Below are 19,408 nucleotides of genomic sequence, written 5' to 3'. Positions count from 1 at the left end.
TGGTCACTCAGTGTCTGTGTGGCGAAAGGAGCCCGGACTTGAAGACAGCTGACCTCAGAGGGCCTTCCTCCCCACCCCATGTTCCGCTGTCTACCTCGTCGGTGCACAGGGAGGTAAGGTGCCCCAACATACAGCCCACAGGGATCGAAGCAGCATGATCCTCGGGGTGCAGGGCTGTCCTCTCCACCTGCTCCTGCCCAGCCCCGCTGCTGGCCTGACTAAAGGCCACAGCATCCTCTTCCCCCCCCCTCCCCCTCCCCCCCCCACCCCACACCAAATGCTCCACCTCTCCTAAATCCAAGCCAAGTGGCTAAACAAAAAAAAAAAAAAAAAAAAATCACAGCAATCATCATGAGGTATGGAAGAGGGCAGGCCTCTAAACGCACAAACCCACATCCACACACACCAACAGGGCTGAAGAACGTGCACCCATGGGAACACTCCAAAGGCAGTAAGGTGGGCTCTGAATTTTCTACTCCTGGTTCTAACATATAAAGGCTGGAAGAAGACATCTGTGCAAGCTTGGCCCTGGCTGGCCGTGCCCTCTCTATCACAATGGCTGTCACCCAACTCCGTGCCCACGATGGCTCCAGCCCCTAAGCCGTCCACACAGCAGACCCAGGGAGTGGAGCGGCACTTTGTGACATGCTGAAGGCCCGCCCCATGGCCAAGAAGCCTCACTCCCACAATGATGTATAATGGTAGTTCTCCAAAGAGGAAGTCAGAACTCTTTCCAAAATGCTCCCCACAGAAGAACCTTCAAGCTCAGACACCTTCACAGGCTGCTTCATACAAACTGTGTGTTTTTGAAGACAGACAACACAGTTTCACCAAAACGATGCAATATTCTAAAATTATCAACAGCCTAAACATGTGCACCAATAGAGAAGAGGGAAAACAGGCCGTTAGCTGGCTGAAGTGTCCCACTGGCAAGCTGCCGCAGGGCACAGGGGAAGGACAGCAGCTTGGGAAGAAGAACCAGCTGTGGCGGGACACATCTGGAATCCCAGCACTCAGAAGGCTGAGGTTGGAAGATTACGAATTTAAGAGCAGCCTAGGCTATTAGAGATAGAACTCTGTCTGAAATGATAAAATAAGTACTTATATGTGTATAAATGCATTTTTTATGTGGAAAGAATCAAAATCCTCACAGTGGTTTCCTTCACGGAGACCCTTTATACCTCTCATTTTCTAATGTCTACTGGGAATACCTAGGCTACTTTTGTTTTCTTTATACATTTGAGTATTTTTTAAACCTAATAATCATTATTTTTAAAACACCTAGAGTGTACAAGCAGGGCACCAGTGACTCACGCCTGTAATCCTAGCTACTCAGGAGGCTGAGCTCTGAGGATCACAGTTCAAAGCCAGCCCAGGCAGTAAAGTCCATGAGACTCTTATCTCCAATGAACCACCAGAAAACTAGAAATGGTGCTGTGGCTCAAGTGGTAGAGCACTCACCTTGAGCTGAAGAGCTGAGGGACGGTGCCAAGGCCCAGTGTTCAAGCCCCATGACCAACAACAACAACAAAAAAATGTACTAAACGGGGCACAGCAGTGTATGCTTACAATCTCAGCACTCAGGAAACTAAGGCAGAAAGATCATGAATTCTAGGTCAGCCTGGGTTCCAAAACTATGGTGTGTTAGATCTGTTTATCTTAATAGGGATGCCCATGAGAACCTTTGAAAAAGCAAATTTCCTGTGACAATATACCTCATTTAGGGCTTTAACTTGTTTTTTCCAGTGCTAGAGATGGAACCCAGGGTCTCACAAATGAGAGGCAACAGTCTACCCTTGAACCACAAGTACCCTCTCTTGTTTTGCAAAACAAATTTTTTTTTTTTTTGTTCTGGTCGTGGGGCCTGAACTTTGGGCCTGGGCGCTGTCCCTCAGCTCTTCAGCTCAAGGATCAAATCCAGGGCCTCATGCATGCTAGGTAAGCGCTCTACCACTGAGCCACCTTCCCAGCCTCTGCAAAAGAAATTCTTGAGCCAGGTGCTGGTGGCTCATGCATGTAATCCTAGCAACTCAGGAGGCTGAGATCAGAGGATCGCAGTTTGAAGCCAAATCAGGCAAAAAGGTCAATAAACTACTCAAAAAAGCCAGCAGTGGGGCTGGGAAGGTGGCTCAGCAGTAGAATGTTTTGCCTTGCATGTGTGAGACCCTGGGTTCGCTTCCTCATCACCACATAAACAGAAAAGGCCAGAAGTGGCACTGTGGCTCAAGTAGTAGAATGCTAGCCTTGAGCAAAGAGGCTCAGAGAGAGTGCCCAGCCCCTATGTTCAAGCCCCAGGACAGGCAAAAGAAAGAAACTCTTGGTCCTCATGCCTATATTTACATGTGTTTGGAGAAGGGAAAGGAAACCCAATGACCTGCATCTGGGAGGCTAAGGAAAAACAGCTCTCATTTCATTAAGTGAATATGCATACTTGTCTTATTTTTTTCTTAAATGCCATTCCTGGGGCTTGAATTCAGGGGCACTGGTGCCATCCCTAAATTTTTTTGCTCAAGGCTAGAGCTTTGCCACTTGAGCCATAGCTCCTCTTCGGCTTTTTTCACGATTAATTGGAGAGAGTCTCACAGACTTTCTTGCCCAACCAGCTTTGAACTGTGATCCTCAGATCTCAGCCTCCTGAGAAGCTAGGATTACTGGCATGAGCCACCAGCACCTGGCTCTCTTGGGGTTTTTTGGTGGTACTGGCATCTGAGCTCAGGCTCTTGAGCTTTCCAGGCAGACAGACACTTGAGCAACATCTGCAGCCCTTTTTGCTTTTTATTGTTTTTTGGTTTTTTTTAATGGGGGTCTTGCTTTTTGCCTGAGCCAGTTTGGGACTGTGATGTTATCTGTGCCTCTCAAGTAGCTGGGATCACAGGTATACCTCACCACACCTAGCTCATCTGTTAAGATGGGAGTCTGTGACTTTTTGCCCAAGCTGGTCTCGAACCATCCTCCTGTTCTCTACTACCAAAGGAGCTGAGATTACAAGCATGAGCCACTGTGCCACAGTCCACATGTAATTAATTTTTTTTATCATGAAAACAAATACCAGAACATTTCACTCTATGTTTCTGAACACTGTCTGCTCTCCCCAGGGATTTGGGAACACTGAGCTCATTCAGTCCCAAAGACAGGTCAGCTCCGCAGGAGCGACTCTGCCCCTCCCAGACAGGCTGCTTTCTGTCCGGCCTGGAACAGAGCTGTTCTTTAAGCCCTGGGCCTGTGTAAACAACACCTGCCCACCTGCCGGAAAAAAAAACTCTGGCAGACACAAAGGAACCACGGAAAGAGGGCTGGAGATGACCCCCTTTTTCCAGTGGGTCCTGCAGCAAACCACCCCCATCCTTCTATAGACAGACAGCTCCAAGAACGGCCAGCTTTCCGGAGCCCCAGCGGACGGACAGTCACTGAGCTAGGGAAGCAGGCTGGCCGGGAGCTCTCTTCAGGGCCCCTTGTCTGATTCTAATTTAGAAACCCAGCTCTAATATCCCAGGCCTCCGCATACGATGCTTTATTTTAAGTCTGCGCCACGTTCCAAATGCCTTCCAACTTGGCAGGCTGAGCTGGCCTTGATTCGGGTGGGCTCCCAAGAGTCCCTTCCCAACACAGCACACACCACACACGGCACCCTGGTGCCCAGGGCGCACGAGGAGGCCTGGCAAGCCTAAGGTTCAGCTTCCACTGGCTGCTCACCCACTGGGCCGGGGGATGACACAATCCCACAAATAAAAACAGCTCTAAAAAATGATTTGAAGCTGGGCAACAGTGGCTCATGCCTGTAATCCTACTCAGGAGGCTGAATTCTGAGGATTACGGTTCAAAGCCAACCCAGGTAGAAGCCAACCCAGGTAGGAAAGTCCATGAGAGATTCTTCTCTCAAATAAACCACCAGAAAACCTGAAGTGGCGCTGTGGCTCAAGTGGTAAAGTGCTAGCCTTGAATTGAAGAGCTGAGGGATAACACCCAAGACAAGAGTTCAAGCCCCATGACCGACCAGAAAACAAAAAGACTTTAGAGCTGGGGACTTGGTTCAAGTGGTAGAGAGCCTGCCTAGCAAACTCAAGGCCCATTAAAAAAAAAAAGTTGTATGTGTCAGTACTGGATGGGGCTTGAATTCCCAGTCTTGTGTTCATGGTTGGCACTCTACCACTTGAGCCACACCTCCACTTCTGGTTTTCTGGATTTTAGAGATAAGGGTCTTTTAGATTTGTCCGTTCAGGCTAGCTCATAAAGCAATTCTCAGATCATAGCCTTGTGAGTAGCTAGAATTGTAAGTGTGAGCCACCAGTGACAACACAAAAATAAACCATATTTACCTGAAGGTGTGAGAGAACAAACAAAGTAAATACATTTGGTACATATGGCAACTAATTATCCTTATATATGTAAGGAGTAATACCCTGGAAAATGAAGCAAAAGCACAAGCTGAGTGTGGCAGTGATCCTATAGCACTTGGGAGGCTGAGGAAGAAGGGTCCAGGGCTCAAGGCCTGCCTGGACTCTGCAGAAAGACCCTGTCTCAACGGGTACAGAGAAGGAGCTGGGAAGTTGGCTCCTCAGTGGTAGAGTGCTTGCCTCACATGCCTAAGGCCCTGGGTTTGAGTCCTCAGCAACACATAAGCAGAAAAAAGCCGCAAGTGGGGCTGTGGCTCAAGTGGTAGAGCGCTAACTTCAAGCAGAAAAGCTGAGGGACAGCGCCCAGGCCCAGAGTTCAAGCCCCATGACCATCAAAATAAAAAAAGTAGAGAGGAGGGGAGGGGAGGGGAGGGGGAAAGAGAGCCAGGCACTGCTGGCTCAGACCTGTAAGCCTAGCTAATCAGAGGATGGTGAGATCCGAGGATCATGGTTCAAAGCCAGTCAGGACAGCAAAGTCGGAGAGACTCCTATCTCCAACCAGAAAGTTGGTGCTGTGGCTCAAAGTGGCAGAGCACTCGCCTTGACCAATAAAGCTCAGTGACAGCTCGCAGGCCCTGAGGTCAAGCCAACAACCAACTAAAAAAAAAAAAAAAAAAAAGGGAAGAAAGCAGAGAATGATGTCTGCATTCAGGGCTCCCCAGCACCTCTTGCCTTCTGGGTATGCACCTGTCTGCAGAATAATTAACGTTTAGCACAGACAACTGTCCAGATTCAACCCAATCAACAAAAGGGAAGACCCCTAAGAGGCACTCATCAAAGGGTTTCACCAGGACTAAGTTACCCAGAACCTGTGGCACACGACAGAAGCCACCTAGGGCTCAAAAATAGAAAAGTAGGTGGCAGAGACAGGGGAGAAAACTGGTTTTGTGCCCTGAAAACCATGCAGCCCCAGCCTGCCCGGCTGCCCTGGGGAGAAGCAGCCAGTGCCACGCACCGACCTCACTCTGCAGACAGGAGAACCACAATGACCACCTGCATGCGGCAGAGGTCATGACACACAGAAAAGACAGACTCACTACAGATTAAGAGCAAAAAATGAACTACCAAGCCAGGCCTGAGTGGCTCACGTCTGTAATCCTAGCTACTCAGGAGACTGAGATCAGAGGATCACAGTTCGAAGCCAGCTGAGGCAGGAAAGTCTGTGAGATGCTCATCCCAAAAAGGCTGGAAGTGGCAGGGCTGGGAAGGTGGCTCAGTAGTACGGTCCTTATCTTGCATGCATGAGGCCCTGGATTCAATTCCTCAGCACCACATAAGCAGAAAAAGCCAGAAGTGGCACTGTGGCTCAAGTAGTTGAGCACTAGCCTTGAGGTGAAGAGCTGAGGGACAGCGCCCAGGCTCAGAGTTCAAGCCCCAGGATCAACAACAACAAAAAAAGTAAACTACTGTATATATAATGTATTTAGAATTGTTCCAATTCTGAAGATATACTCAAAATCAGAGGAAAGAAACACTACCAACAACTCTTTTACATTATCTCTAGATGATGAGGTTATTTTCATATATTGCCAACATTACTATTGTGTGTCATGTGCAAATACTAGGTCTTGAATTAAGGGCCTGGGTGCTGTCCTTTACCTTTTTCACTCAAGGTTGACACTCTACCACTTGAGCCCCACCTCTACTCCGGGCTTTTTTTTTTTTGGGGGGGGGAGGGTCCAGTCCCTCAGCTCTTCAGCTCAAGGCTAGCACTCTACCACTTGAGCCATAGCGCCACTGCCAGCTTTTTTCTTTTTGCTTATGTGGTGCTGAGGAATCGAACCCAGGGCCTCATGCATACAAGGCAAGCCCTCTACCACGGAGCCGCCTTCCCAGCCCCCTCACTCCTGGCTTTTTGATGGTTAACTGGAGATAAAAATCTCATGAGCTGACTCAACAGTGGTTCATGCCTGTAATCCTAGCTACTCAGGAGGCTGAGATCCGAGGATGGCGGTTCAAAGCCAGCCTAGGCAGGAAAGTCTATGAGGTTCTTTATCTCCAAAAAGCTACTCAGAAAAAGCCAGAACTGGTGCTGTGGCTCAAGTGGTAGAATGCTAGCCTTGAACACAAATAGGCTCAGGGACAGCACCCATGCCCACAGTTCAAGTCCCAGGATCAGCCAAAAAAAAAAAAAGTCTCATGAACTTTCCTGCTCTGGCTTGGCTTCAAACCAAGATCCTCAGCTCTCACTCTCAGCCTCCTTGAGTAACTAGGATTGGGATTACAGCTGAGAACCACTGGTGCTTTGGCTCCAACATCATTCCAATACATGTTTGAAGGTTTTGCACAATGGCTAGTAAGCAACAAGAGATGCAGAAGGAGTTTCTGCAGGACAAGTAAACTGAAAATGCAATAGCCCTGCTTCTGCCATACAAAGAAAAGGCCGCAGGTTTGCAAAGGGATGAACAGAGGGCTGGAGCTACAAAACCAGCTGCAGAGAGCAGGTCAGAAGTACAGGCAATAACCGAAGACATGGGGGAAGATGGCTGGCCACTCGAGCGGGACTTCATGTTGTAACACACGCATCCTGCTGCCCATGAAACTGTACCATCCAGACCCATCACCAGCAGCCTGGAGGCGCCATGCGGCCGCAGCCCTCAACTCTGGGGAACATGTCTCCAGTCCCAGGTAAAATCAACACGCACGCCTGAGCACAGAGAACCAAGATGCCTGGCTCCAGTCACCAAGGCAAACCACCTCCCAGTGCAGAGATTTCCCACAGGCGTAAACAGTGGCATCACCAATGGCCAAGGCCCAGGGCCACAGGCTCCCAGGTGAGAGGGCCCCATCCAAAGGGCACCTGTGAACCTAAACGCTCTGGTAAACAACCTTACTCCCCAGAAAGCTGGTCGTGTCCCACCTCTAACACCACAGGCTGTGTCTGTTTCCTCATCCATCTACATGGAGGACCCAAAGATGGAGATGAACCAGCTCCAAATCTTAATTCATCATCATCATCATCAAATCTGGTGCAAGTGGTACACACCTGTAATCCTGGCTACACAAGAGACTGGATCGGAGGATTAAGCCACCAATCTAGCCTGGACAAAAAAGGTGATCAGGGTCTTATCTCCAACTAACCAGATAAAACCTGGAAGTAGTAGTGTGGCTCAAGTGGTAAAGCACCAACTTTGAGCAAAAAAAAGCTAAGCAAAAGACTGGGAAGGTGGCTTAGTGGTAGAGTGCTTGCCTCACATGCATGAAGCCCTGGATTCGACTCCTTAGCGGCACATAAGCAGAAAAAAGCTGAAAGTGGTACTGTGGCTCAAGTGACAGAGCACTAGCCTTGAGCTGAAGAGTTAAGGGACACTGCCCAGGCCCAGAGTTCAAGTCCCACGACTGACCAAAAAAAAAGCTAAGCAAAGAGCATGAGGCACCAAAAAGAAAAAGCCAATCAAGGGCTGGGAAGGTGGCTCAGTGGCAGAGCGCTTGCCTTGCATGCCTGAGGCCCTGGGTTCGATTCCTCAGCACCACATAAGCAAAAAGATAAAAGCCGGCAGTGGCGCTATGGCTCAAGTGGTAGAGCAACTAGCCTTGAGCTGAAGAGCTGAGGGACAGCGCCCAGGCCCAGAGTTCAGGCCCACAACCAGACCAAAAAAAAAAAAAAAAAAAAGAAAAAGCCCATCAAGGTAGGTAGATAGTTGTTGTTTTTTTTGGCAAGTCATGTGGCTTGAATTTCGGGCCTGAGCACTGCCCATAAGCTTCTTTTGCTCAAGGCTAGCACTCTACAACTTGAGCCACAGTGCCATTTCTGGCTTTTTCTGCTTATGTGGTACTGAGGAATTGAACCCAGGGCTTCACGTATGCTAGGCAAGCACTCTACCACTAAGCCACTTTCCCAGCCTAAGCTATGATTTTAAAGGACAGTCTAGCTAGCCTTGTCTTTTTACACAAAAATAAATGTGTCAAAAACAAGAGATTCAACATGCAAAGCTCAACAATTTTGAAAAGGGAAGTTCACTGCTCTAGGACCCAGCCTGCCTAGGACAAGATCCATCTACCAAACAGTAATTTAGAAATACATCCACTGGTACTTCTGGCCTATTCTGGTTTGAAATAGAAACCAAATGCAAAAAAAAAAAAAAAAAAAAAAGATCCATGTTAAACGGGAGAATAATGAGACACAGATCCAACATACAGCCATTAGCAACGTGAGTCAGTACTTTGTGCAAAGCAAGAGGGGGAGGGGGGAACTTCAAAGTACAATAAAATAACCCTTCAGGAAAAAAAAGAGACCTGAAATTCAAATGGAGGTGGAAGAGGAGGCCACACAGCAAAGACAACAGAAATCCCTGAGCCAAGCCTCAGGCAAGCAGACCTTGCAGGAACCAGTTCCACCCTGCCATTCCTGAAATTCCACTCTCCCCAGCTTTGCAGGCTCTTCCCTCCCAGGCTTTCTCTTTACCCACCTAGGCCTGATGGAGGGGAGGACCCAAGGGCAGGCCCCACAGGGGCCCAAGCAGCCGGCTTAAGGGATGAAGCTGTGGGAGGGGTAAATTACCTCCTGCAAACTGCCAGTGCCAGCCACAGACAGACCAGAGCCAGACCGGACCCAGTGAGGTCAGATGGGAAGGACTGGCCTCGTTGAGGAAGGGAGGCAGAGAAAGAATGATTTGACCCTGCCAAGGCATCTCAAGTCCCACAGCAGGGAAGCCTGGAGGGAGCCACTGAACTTTTTTTTGAAAGAACACCACCAAGAGGCTTGTGAGAATGTCCAAATGAACGGATGGATCCTCCAGATGGCAGAGGCTCTGTGAGCCCACCCAAGCAGAGGATCTCCAGGACTGTTAACCAGCAAGTGCTCAGGCTTGTCCAAGAGGCCTGAGACCTGGATCAGCGCCCCCAGCTTATCAGTCCAGGTTCTACCCTGCTTCTTTAGTATTTGGCCCTGCTCCCTTTGGGCTGTTTCCAGGCAGTGGGATGATAATCAGGGTATCAAAACATTAACACAGAATTCTGACCAGGGAGATCGGAGTTCCACAAACTAGGACAAATGGGTCAGAAGAGAAAGGAACCCAGAACTACAAGAAGACAACAAAGCAACAGACATTCGTTTACATTGTAAACATGCAAAGCATCTTACACGAGGGAGGCTCCCAAGAGATCCCTCTTACCCATGGCTGCCATAGTGATTCCCATTTGAGTATGTGTGTGTGTGCACGCGCGTGCGTGAACGTGCAAGCACACATTCTTACTAGGGGCTTGAACTCAAGAGCTTGGGAACTACCCTTCAGCTTTCCTGCTCAAGGCTGGCAGTGCTCTACCACTTGAGCCACAGCTCCACTTCTGGATTTTTGGTGGATAATGGTGGATAATCTCATGGAGGGCTGGGAAGGTGGTTCAGTAGTAGAGTGCTTGCCTTGCATGCATGAGGCCCTGGGTTCAATTCCTCAGCACCACATAGCAGAAAAAGCTGGAAGTGGTGCTATGGCTCAAGTGGTAGAGTGCTAGCCTTGAGCTGAAGAGCTGAGGGACAGGACCCAGACCCAGAATTCAGGCCCCACAACCGACAAAAAAAAAAGTCTCATGGACTTTCCCTGCTTTGAACCATGATCCTCAAATCTCAGCCTTCTCAGTAGGTAGGATTACAGATGAGAGCCAGCATGATTGCCTTTTATAAATTGGGGGACCTTTGCAAGAAGTAACCCAGAGTACAGATGGCTGGCTCCATGAGCCACTTCTGCCAGCACCAGCCCGTACTCCCTAAATAATCATTTGGGGGTCCCAAAGAGGCTCCCTGGATCCTGGTTCAGACCATTCCACCCCGACTGACAGAAACCAAGCTGTAGGCTGCAAGCACCCGGCCAGGACCTATTAGATCAACAAGGGCTTGGAGACACTGACTAGAGGGAGGGCCCAACAGTCTTGTTACCTGGAACTCCTTCTCCCTATGGGTGCCTCAAGCAAGCACCTGTGGCACGATGGAGCATGGCTCTCTTCTAAGATGGCACAAGCTGCCAAGCCTGCATCCTGAGACTCAATAGCAATTACAAAACAACCGCAAGAGTAGCAACTACAGAGCACCAACGGCATGCCTGGCTCACTCGCGCGCGCTCTCCCGGCTAGGCCCCGTTCCAACTTCTCAATTCTACTCGGAGGAGGCTGCAATGCCTGTCTTTAATAAGACACAAGACAGACCCAGAGTATGCTGGATTGAGAGGTGAGAGGAGCAAGCAGAGCCAGGCCCTCCAGTGCCACCGGGGCACAGAGGAGAAACCCTGCCCAGACTTCAGACTAAGGGCTCCCCAGATAAACCCGAAGTGGATGTTCATCAAAAACCCACACTGAACCTTCAAGAAATAAGGGGGGGGGGGGAATCACACAGGGAAAGTCTCACCGTACAAAAGGCTCAGGAAGGCTTCGCCCAGGCAGCCATTGAGCAGAGGACGCCCTGCGCCGAGCCGCGGCGCCCCTGCCGCCGCCTCCAAGCTCCATGGCCTCGGGGGAGAGGGTAAAATCGCCTATTCTGCCTAAAGCTGGGCCTGACGTCCCTCCGTGTTTAGGAGGGGAAGAAACGGGGGGAGCGCGAGCAAGCTTCCCGTCTCCTTGGGACAAACCACGAGAAGCCCACCACCATTCCAACAGGGCTGTGTTTCTTAGCTGGGGGAGGGAGAGGGAGAAAGGAAGAGGAGAGGGGGAGGGGGCATCTGGCAGCCTGAGCAGCGACATCCTGTTTATGATTAAACATCTTCGGCGGAGGATTAAGGGTTCGGAAAACGAGCCCCCCGTTCCCGCATTCCCAACCCGCCCCCGGCCGAGGCGGTGCGGGCCTCCGGCCGCGGGCCTCCCCCGCGGGGCGGCCTCGGGGCCTGCGCGGCGCCCCCCCTCCGCCCACTCGGGGTCCCCGCCCCGGAAAGTGGGCGCGGTGGGGGGGGTGGGGGGCGCGCGGGGGTCCCTCGGCCCGCGGCTCGCGCCCCTCCCGGCCCCGGGGCCGCCGCCGCCCGCCGCGCGCGCCCAGGCCGCGCCGCCGCCGCCGCCGCCGCCGCCGCCACAACAATGGCGAGCCCGGCCCGGCCCGGCCGCCGCGCCCGCGGACAAAGGTCGGGGCGGCCGCGGAGACAAAGCCCCGCCGCCCCGCGCCCGGCCCCGCGCCCCGCGCCCCGCGCCCGGCCCCGGCCCACCTGGTCTGCTTCCGCGCGCGCCTCGGGGCCGGGCGATGGCGGTCGGGCGGCGGCCGGGACGCGGGGGCGGCGGATGGCGGCGGATGGCGCGGGGCGCGGCGCTCGCGGCCTCCTCCTCCTCCTCCTCCTCCTCCTCCTCCTCCTCCCGCTCGCTCGCCTCGCTCCCCTCGCTCTCCTCGCCCGCTCGCTCGCTCGCTCTCAGGAGCCGCCGCGCCGTGTCTCGTCGCCGCCGCCGCCGCCGCCTCCGCCCGCGCGGCTCCCCGCCCCCCGCCGCCTCCGCGCCGCCCCCGCCCGCGCCCGCGCAGCGCCGCCCCGCGCAGCGCCCCCTGCCGCGCCGGCCCGCGGGGGTCCCGGGCCGGGAGGGGCCCGGAAGGGGGGGAGGGGCGGGGAGGGCGCGGACCCCTCCCCGCGCGCGCGCGCGCACCCGGCGGCGGCGGCGGCGGCGGCGGCCTGCGCGGAGCCCGCGGCGGCGGCGGCGGCGGCGTCGGCGGCGGCGGGGAGGGGAAGGAAGCCGCGGAGATACATTGTTCTGAGGCGCCGCAAGGTTGTCGCCCGACGGGGACGCGGCACCCAGGGTCCGAGACCCGGGCCGCAGCCCCCCCGGGGCGGGGCGGGTCTGCCGCGTGTTGGCGGGAAAACAAAAGCTCTGCAGGGCGCGGGGGGGGGGGGGGGGGGGATCGGTGGGGAGGGGGGGGGTCTTGCTGTAGTCTAGATACCGGGCAATTAGAAAACAATTCCAGACACAAAGACAACATTTAAACCCAGAAGCGGCAGGGCCCCGGGAAGCCCCGCACCCGCCGCCCGCCCCGCGTTGCCCGGGCCCCGGCTCGGCGCGCTGGTCAGGGGTGGGTGGCTCCGTGGGAGAGCGCTTGCCCAGCATGCTTACAGCCCTGGGTTCGATTCCTCAGCACCACATACACAGAAAACGCTGGAAATAAGGCTGTGGTTCAAGTGGTGTGGAGTGCTACCCTTGAGCAAAACAAGCTCAGGGACAGCACCCAGGACCAGAGTTCAAGCCCCAGGACTGGCCAAAAAAGCAAAAAAGGATCTGAGAGGACTGATGATGGCCTAAGCCCCGGGTGGAACAGCACAGCCCTCAGCCCACCCACCCACCCCACCCCCCCAGGCCCCGAGTGCTGAGAGTCTTGGCTAATTTATAAACCAGCTTTACACTTCCTAATCTTCCTACAATTTGTCCATTGTTATCCTCTCTTTAACTAACTTGGTTGGGCGCCAGTGGAGGCTGAGATCTGAGGACTGTGGTTCAAGGTCTGTGAGACTCATCTCCAACCCAGCACCAAAAAAGCCACAAGTGGACCTGTGACTCTCAAGTGGTAGGGCACTAGCCTTGTGTAAAAAAAGTTCAGGGACAGCCCTGGGCCCTGAGTTCAAGAAAAACAAATTAAATCTTAAAGATGTCCATCTCACCTTCCCCAGTCTTAAGACTGCCTGAGGCTGGTGGCTCACACCTGTAATCCTAGCTGCTCAGGAGGCTGAGATCTGAGGATCACAGTTCAAAGCCAGCCCAGGCAGGAAAGTCCTTGAAACTCTTATCTCCAATGAACTGAAAGTGGCACTGTGACTCAAGTGGTTGAGCACTAGCCTTGAGCTGAAGAGCTGAGGGACAGCGCCCAGGCCCAGAGTTCAAGCCCCACGATGGGCAAAAAAAAAAAAAAGACACAGCAACTGATTCAAGTGACAGAATGAACTGGGACCATGTATTTTGTTTTTTGAGCATGTACTATGTGCTAAACACTCCCCATAAATCATTCTTGTAACCTCCCTCATTTAACCCCTCCCCCATACTCATGAGCCTGACAACACAATTTCCCCTAGCAGAGGAAAAAAAAAAAAAGGAGACTTCAAACCAGGCAGAATTATGTAGCACCCCCACTCCCTGCAAACACGTCTGGGTACTTACCTGAGCAAGGCACAAGACTTTGCAGATGTGACTCAATCAAGGATCCTGAGATAGGATCCTAATGTGTGTGTGTGTGTGTGTGTGTGTGTGTGAGAGAGAGAGAGAGAGAGAGACAGACAGACAGACAGAGAGAGAGTGAGTCCTGGAGCTTGAACTCAGGGACAAGACCCTTCTTTGCTGGAACCTAGTGCTTTACCACTTGAACCACAACTCCACTTCCAGCTCTTTGATAGTTTATTGGAAATAAGAGTCTCAGAGACTTTCCTGCCTCTGGCTTCAAATCTTCAAATCCTAAATCACTAGGATTACAGATGTGAGTTATTTGTGCTGGCCAGATCCTAGATTATAACTACTGGGGTCCCTCTGGGCGGATTCCAGAGGTCCCAAACAGCACAAGTGGCCAAAGTAGTAGCAGTCATCTGGTGTGAAAATGGACTAGTGAGGCCTGATCTTGAGTTGGAGGAAGGCAGGAAGCTTCTAGAAGCTGGGACTGGCCAGGGAGATTCTGCTTTACAGCCTCTGGGAGGAATATAGACCTGCTGACCTGCCTCAGGCTTCTGATGTCCAGATCTGGGATGTTTTGCTACACCACTAAACACCTGGTAGTTTGTGAAGCAAGTCTTTAGTCAGCTGAAGGCAGGTCAGTGAGGGGAGATGAATGTCGGGTAGGAGGTCCAAGACAAGGACAAATCCATCTCAGCCATTTCCAGCAGCACAGGCCCACACCAGGGTACCAGTAGGTAGCCAGATGCTGTAAGAGGTGGCTCAGTGCCAGATGCCAGTGGCTCACACCTGTCAAACTAGCTCCTCAGGAGGCTGAGGTCTGAGGATCACGGTTCAAAGCCAGCCCAGGAAGGAAAGCCCATGAGACTCATCTCCAATAAAACATGCAGAAAACTGGAAGTGGCACCACGTGGGGTGTCCTGGGGTTTCCAGCAATGAAAACTGAGGCCCTGCCTGCAATCCTGGTGCTGAGGCAGCTGAGGTTGGAGGATCTCAGTTCAAAGCCAGCCCTGGCAGGAAAGGCAGGGAGATTCTTACCTTCAATTAAAAGCTGAAAGTGGGGGGCTGGGAAGGTGGCTCAGTGGTAGAGCACTTGCCTTGCATGCCTGAGGCCCTGAGTTTGATTCCTCAGCTACCACATAAGCAAAAAGAAAAAAAAAAAAAAAAGCAATAAGTGGCGCTGTGGCTCAAGTGGTAGAGGGCTAGCCTTGAGCTGAAGAGCTGAGGGAAAGCACCCAGGCCCAGAGTTCAAGTCTCATGACTGGACTCCCCCCCCCCAAAAAAAAAAAAAAAAGCTGAAAGTGGAGCTGTGGCTCAAGTGATAGAATTCTAGCCTTAAGTAAAAAAGCTAAAGAGACAGTGTCCAGACCCTGGATTCAAACCCCAGTACTCTCTCTCCTTCTCTCCCTCTATCTCTCTCTCCCCCTCTCCCTCCCTCCCTCTCCCCTCCTTCCTCTTCCCCCTCCTACTCCTCCCTCTTCTGCCCTTTGTCCCTTTCTCCCTCCCTTTTTCTCCCTCCCCTCCTTCCCCCCCCTCCACTGAGCATAGAGGCTTACCCCTGTAATCTCAGCTGACTGACTGGGAAGCAGAAACTGGGAAGATACTTGTACCAGGCAAGCCCAGGCAAAGAGTTAATGAGACTCCATCTCAGCAAATAAAAAACTGGGTGCAGTGGTGTGTGCCTGTCACCCCAGCAACATGGAAAGCAGGAGTAGGGGAATTCTGGTCCAAGCCAGCCTGAGTATAAATGTGAGGACCTGGGGCAGGAGTTGGCTCAATGGTAGAGTGCTTGCCTTGCATGCATGAGGCCCTGGGTTTGATTCCTCAGCACCACATAAGCAGAAAAAGCCGGAAGTGACGTGTATGGCTCAAGTGGTAGAGCGCTAGCCTTGAGCTGAAGAGCTGAGGGGCAGCGCCCAGGCCCAGAGTTTAGGCCCCACGACCGACAAAAAAATAAAATAAAATGTGAGGACCTATTTGAAAAAATAACATATACTGCCCAGGCACCAATGGCTCACACCTGTAATCCTGGCTACTTAGGAGGCTGAGATCTGAGGATCACAGTTCAAAGCCGGCCTAGGCAGGAAGGTTTTTTTATTTTGTTTTTTGTTGGTTGTGGGGCTTGAACTCTGGGCCTGGACACTGTCCCTCAGCTTTTCAGCTCAAGGCTAATGCTCTACCCCTTGAGCCACAGCGCCACTTCCAGCTTTTTCTGCTTATATGGTACTGAGGAATCAAACCCAGGGCCTCATGCATGCAAGGCAAGCACTCTACCACTGAGCCACCTTCCTAGCCCCTCCATGAGACTCTTTGTTGTTGTTGGTCATGGGGCTTGAACTCTGGGCTTGGGCGGTATCCCTGCGCTCTTCAGCTCAAGGCGAATTCTCTACCCTTGAGTCACAGCACCACTTCCGGTTTTCTACTGGTTTATTGGAAACAAGAGTCTCACGGAGTTTCCTGCCCAGGCTGGCTTTGAACCATGATCCTCAGATCTCAGCCTCCTGAGTAGCTAGGGTTACAGGCGTGAGCCACCAGCACCAGGCTCCATGAGACTCTTATCTCCAATAAACCACCAGAAAACCTGAAGTGGTGCTGTGGCTCAAGTGGTAGAGCACTCACCTTGAGCTGAAAAGCTGAGGGACAGCGCCCAGGCCCAGAGTTCAAGCCCCACAACCAACAAAAAAAAAAAAAAGGACTGGCTGCATGACTAAAGTGGTAAAGTTTTTGCCTAGCAACTGTGAGGCCCTGAGTTCAAACCCCAGTACTCCAGTACTATCCCTCCCTCTCAAAAAAGGACATCTAAGCTGGGCGCCGATGGCTCACACCTATAATCCTAGCTAGTCAGGAGGCTGAGATCTGAGGATCACAGTTCAAAGCCAGCCCAGGCAGCAATGTCTGTGAGACTCTTATCTCCAAGAAACCACCAGAAAACCGGAAGTGGCGCTGTGGTTCTAGTGGTAGAACTCTCACTTTGAGCTGAAGAGCTCAGGGACAGGACCCAGGCCCAGAGTTCAAGCCCCATGAATGACCCCCCCAAAAAAAATCTATTATGATTCTATGTGAAATATCCAAAATACACAAATCCATAGAGACAGAAAGTAGATTAGTGGCTGCTGGAGCCAGGGCTGGGGATAGAGTGAGGACTGCTTAATTGGTCTGGGGTTTCCTTTTAGATGATGAAACAATTCTGAAACTAGGCAAGAGATGATGATGGCACAATACTAGGAGCATCTTATCTGTGGCTTGCCTGCCTTGGTGACAGTGGTGACTTTGACATCATGTGTATTTGGTTATAAACAATTAGAAATGACTTGGTTGGCAGTCAGCCACTGGTGGCTCACGCCTGTAATCCCAGCTACTCGGAGGCAGAGATCTGAAGCTCAAGATTCATAGCCCTCTGGGCAGGAAATTCTGAGATACTCTCACCTTCATCACCAAAAACCTGGAAGTGGAGCTCTGGACAGGGAACGTAGCTCAGTGGTGTAGCTCAGAGTACTTGTCTTGTGTGCATGAGACCTTAGGTTCGATACTCTTCCCCTTCCTCCTCTTCTGAAGGTACCAGGGTTTGAAGTCAGAGCCTTGCACTTGCTAGGTAGGCATACTTCTACTTGAGCCACACCTCCCATCCTTTTGCCTTTTCTTACTTTTCAGATAGGATCTTGCTTTTCTTCCCAGGCTTGGCATAAGTCATGGTTTCCCTACTACACATGGCTGGGATGACACTTCACAGCACCCAGGTTTCTCATGAAGTGAAGTCTCAATTGCCTGGCCAGGCCTCTAAACACCACCTTCTCTACCTCAGCCTCCCACGTAATTGAGAATGGAGTCCAGAGCCACTGCCCTCAGGTCTTTTTTGTCTCTTCCTTTTCTTTTTTCTTTTTTTTACCAGTCCTGGGACTTGCACTTGGCCTGGGCACTGTCCTTGAGCTGCTTTTTGCTCAAGGTTAGCACTCTCACTTGAGCCACAGCGCCACTACTGGCTTTTTCTGCATGTATGGTGCTGAGGAATGGAACCCAGGGCTTCATGCATGCTAGGCAAGCACTCTACCACTGAGCCACCTTCCCAGCCTCCTCTCCCGCTCTCTCCCCTTCTCTCTTTCTTTTCTTTCTCTCTTTTTTGTGCCAGTGCTGGGGTTGGTTGGTCCTCAGAGCCAGGATGCTATTCCTGAGCTTTTGTGCTCAAGGCTAGCACTCTATCACTTAACCACAGCTCCACTGTCAGCTTTTCGGGTAGTTAATTGGAGATAAGAGTCTCATAGGCTTTCCTTCCTCAGTCTGGCTTCAAACCATGGTGCTCAGATCACAGTCTTCTGAGTGGCTAGAATTACAAGTGTGAGTCAACATCACCTGGCCTAGGTTTCCCCGCCCCTCACTCCCCCTGCCCCAGCCCCCACCATGGGGCTTGAACTCTGGACCCAGGCACTGTCCCTAAGCTCTTAAGCTCAAGGCTGGTGCTTTACCACTTGAGCCTCAGTGCCACTTCCAGTTTTCTGGTGTTTAATTGGAGATAAGAGTCTCACAGACTTTCCTGCCCACGCTGGCTTTGTACTGTGATCCTAAGACCTCAGCCTCCTGAGTAGCTTTAAGTTGTGTGTGTGTGTGTGTGTGTGTGTGTGTGTGTGTGTGTGTGTGTGTGTGTGCTAGTACTGGGGCTTGAACTCAGAGCTTTGCCCTCTGGTTGGCTTTTTTGCTTAAGGCTAGCACTCTGCCACTTGAGCCACAGCTCTACTTCCAGCTTTTTGCTGGTTAATTGGAGATAAGAGCTTCACAGACTTTCCTGCCTGAGCTGGCTTCAAACTGTGCTCCTCCGACCTCAGCTTCCTAAGTAGCTGGGATTCTAGACGTAAGTCACCAGCTATTATCTTGGCTTTCACTTAAAGACAAAATGGAAAAATAATTAAATAAAACTTCGCAGAATTTTGAAAAGAAGTTCAAATCATAAACCTGCCTATTGGATCCTTCATTGGATTTCCAGCCACCAACTGGAATTTTGATGAATTTGGCCTATTGGTTGGTTCAGTAGGACAGGTGTAAAAAGGGAATAGTAAACCAGGTCTGGTGGCGCAAGCCTATAATCCCAGCTACTTATGAGGCAGAGATCAGAACATTGCTATTTGAGGCCATAACAAGCATAAAAGTTCATGAGATTCCATCTCCACTAATAGCTAGGCTTAGTGATAGATAAATGCCTTTCATTCCAGCAATGAAGAGAAACACAAATAGAAGGGTTGCCAGGGTGTAAAGCAAAACCCTATCTGAAAAATAATACAAAAAAGAAACTGGAAGCCAGGTACAGGTGGTTCACACCTGTAATCTTAGCTACTCAGAAGGCTGAGATCTGAGGACTGTGGCTCAAAGCCAGCTCAAGGAGGAAAGTCCTTGTAACTCTTCAATAAAACACATAAAACCGGAAGTGGCACTGTGTCTCAAGTGGTAGAGTGCTAGCCTTGAACAGAAGAGCTGAGGGACAGCACCCAGGCCCAGAGTTCAGGCCCCACAACTGACGAAGATAAAAAAAAAAAAAAGAAAAGAAAAAAAGGGTGAAAAACCTGAAATTAAACCACCGCTGATCCACCATCGGGTGGCTCAGTCCTAAATTCCATTTCCCAAAAAAGCAAACCAAAGCAAAAGACAGTGGGCCTGAAATTGGGAAGAGCGGGTGATGTTGTATTTCCTGGCCTCTCATCCCAGTGGAAGGCCCTGCCGAGACGGAGCGGGTGGGGCCCAGGTGTACAATCTACACTGCAGCAGGAATAATGAGACAACTGGGGTTCTCTGGGCTGTGTGCCCGCGGGTCAGAGGCCTGCAGAGGCTCCTGTACAGCCTGGCAGCAGCAGCTTCCCCCAGGCGCTCAGCTCAGCCCTGGGAGGACTTCCTGAGTCTCTAGCTGCCACCATTGTGTTTAGAGGCAGAATTAACCAGTGAAATACTAGACAACCATCTTGCCGGGCCTTCGTGAACACCTTAAG

General features: G+C 51.7%; 2 protein-coding genes across 10 annotated transcripts in view; both read right to left on the bottom strand.

The window, feature by feature from the left end:
- Window positions 1-11,578, bottom strand: part of Prrc2b (proline rich coiled-coil 2B) — an 85,258-nt gene extending 73,680 nt beyond the window's left edge. For all 8 annotated transcript variants that reach the window (XR_006147646.1, XM_042680905.1, XM_042680909.1 and 5 more), the window contains exon 1: window positions 11,516-11,578. The gene's annotated coding sequence lies outside the window, so the exon portion shown is untranslated. The remainder of the gene's footprint in view (window positions 1-11,515) is intronic.
- Plpp7 (phospholipid phosphatase 7 (inactive)) overlaps window positions 11,295-19,408 on the bottom strand; it is a 35,170-nt gene continuing 27,056 nt past the window's right edge. Inside the window, exon 3 of one of the 2 annotated variants that reach the window (XM_042680922.1) lies at window positions 11,295-11,331. The gene's annotated coding sequence lies outside the window, so the exon portion shown is untranslated. Of the gene's footprint in view, window positions 11,335-19,408 lie in introns of both variants that reach the window. The other variant, XM_042680921.1, reaches the window with a different exon arrangement.

This window comes from Dipodomys spectabilis, unplaced genomic scaffold (genome assembly GCF_019054845.1).
Source record: "Dipodomys spectabilis isolate Male_0828 unplaced genomic scaffold, ASM1905484v1 ptg000067l, whole genome shotgun sequence".
Taxonomy (NCBI): Eukaryota; Metazoa; Chordata; class Mammalia; order Rodentia; family Heteromyidae; genus Dipodomys; species Dipodomys spectabilis.
This window is presented reverse-complemented; position numbering and strand designations above follow the sequence as displayed.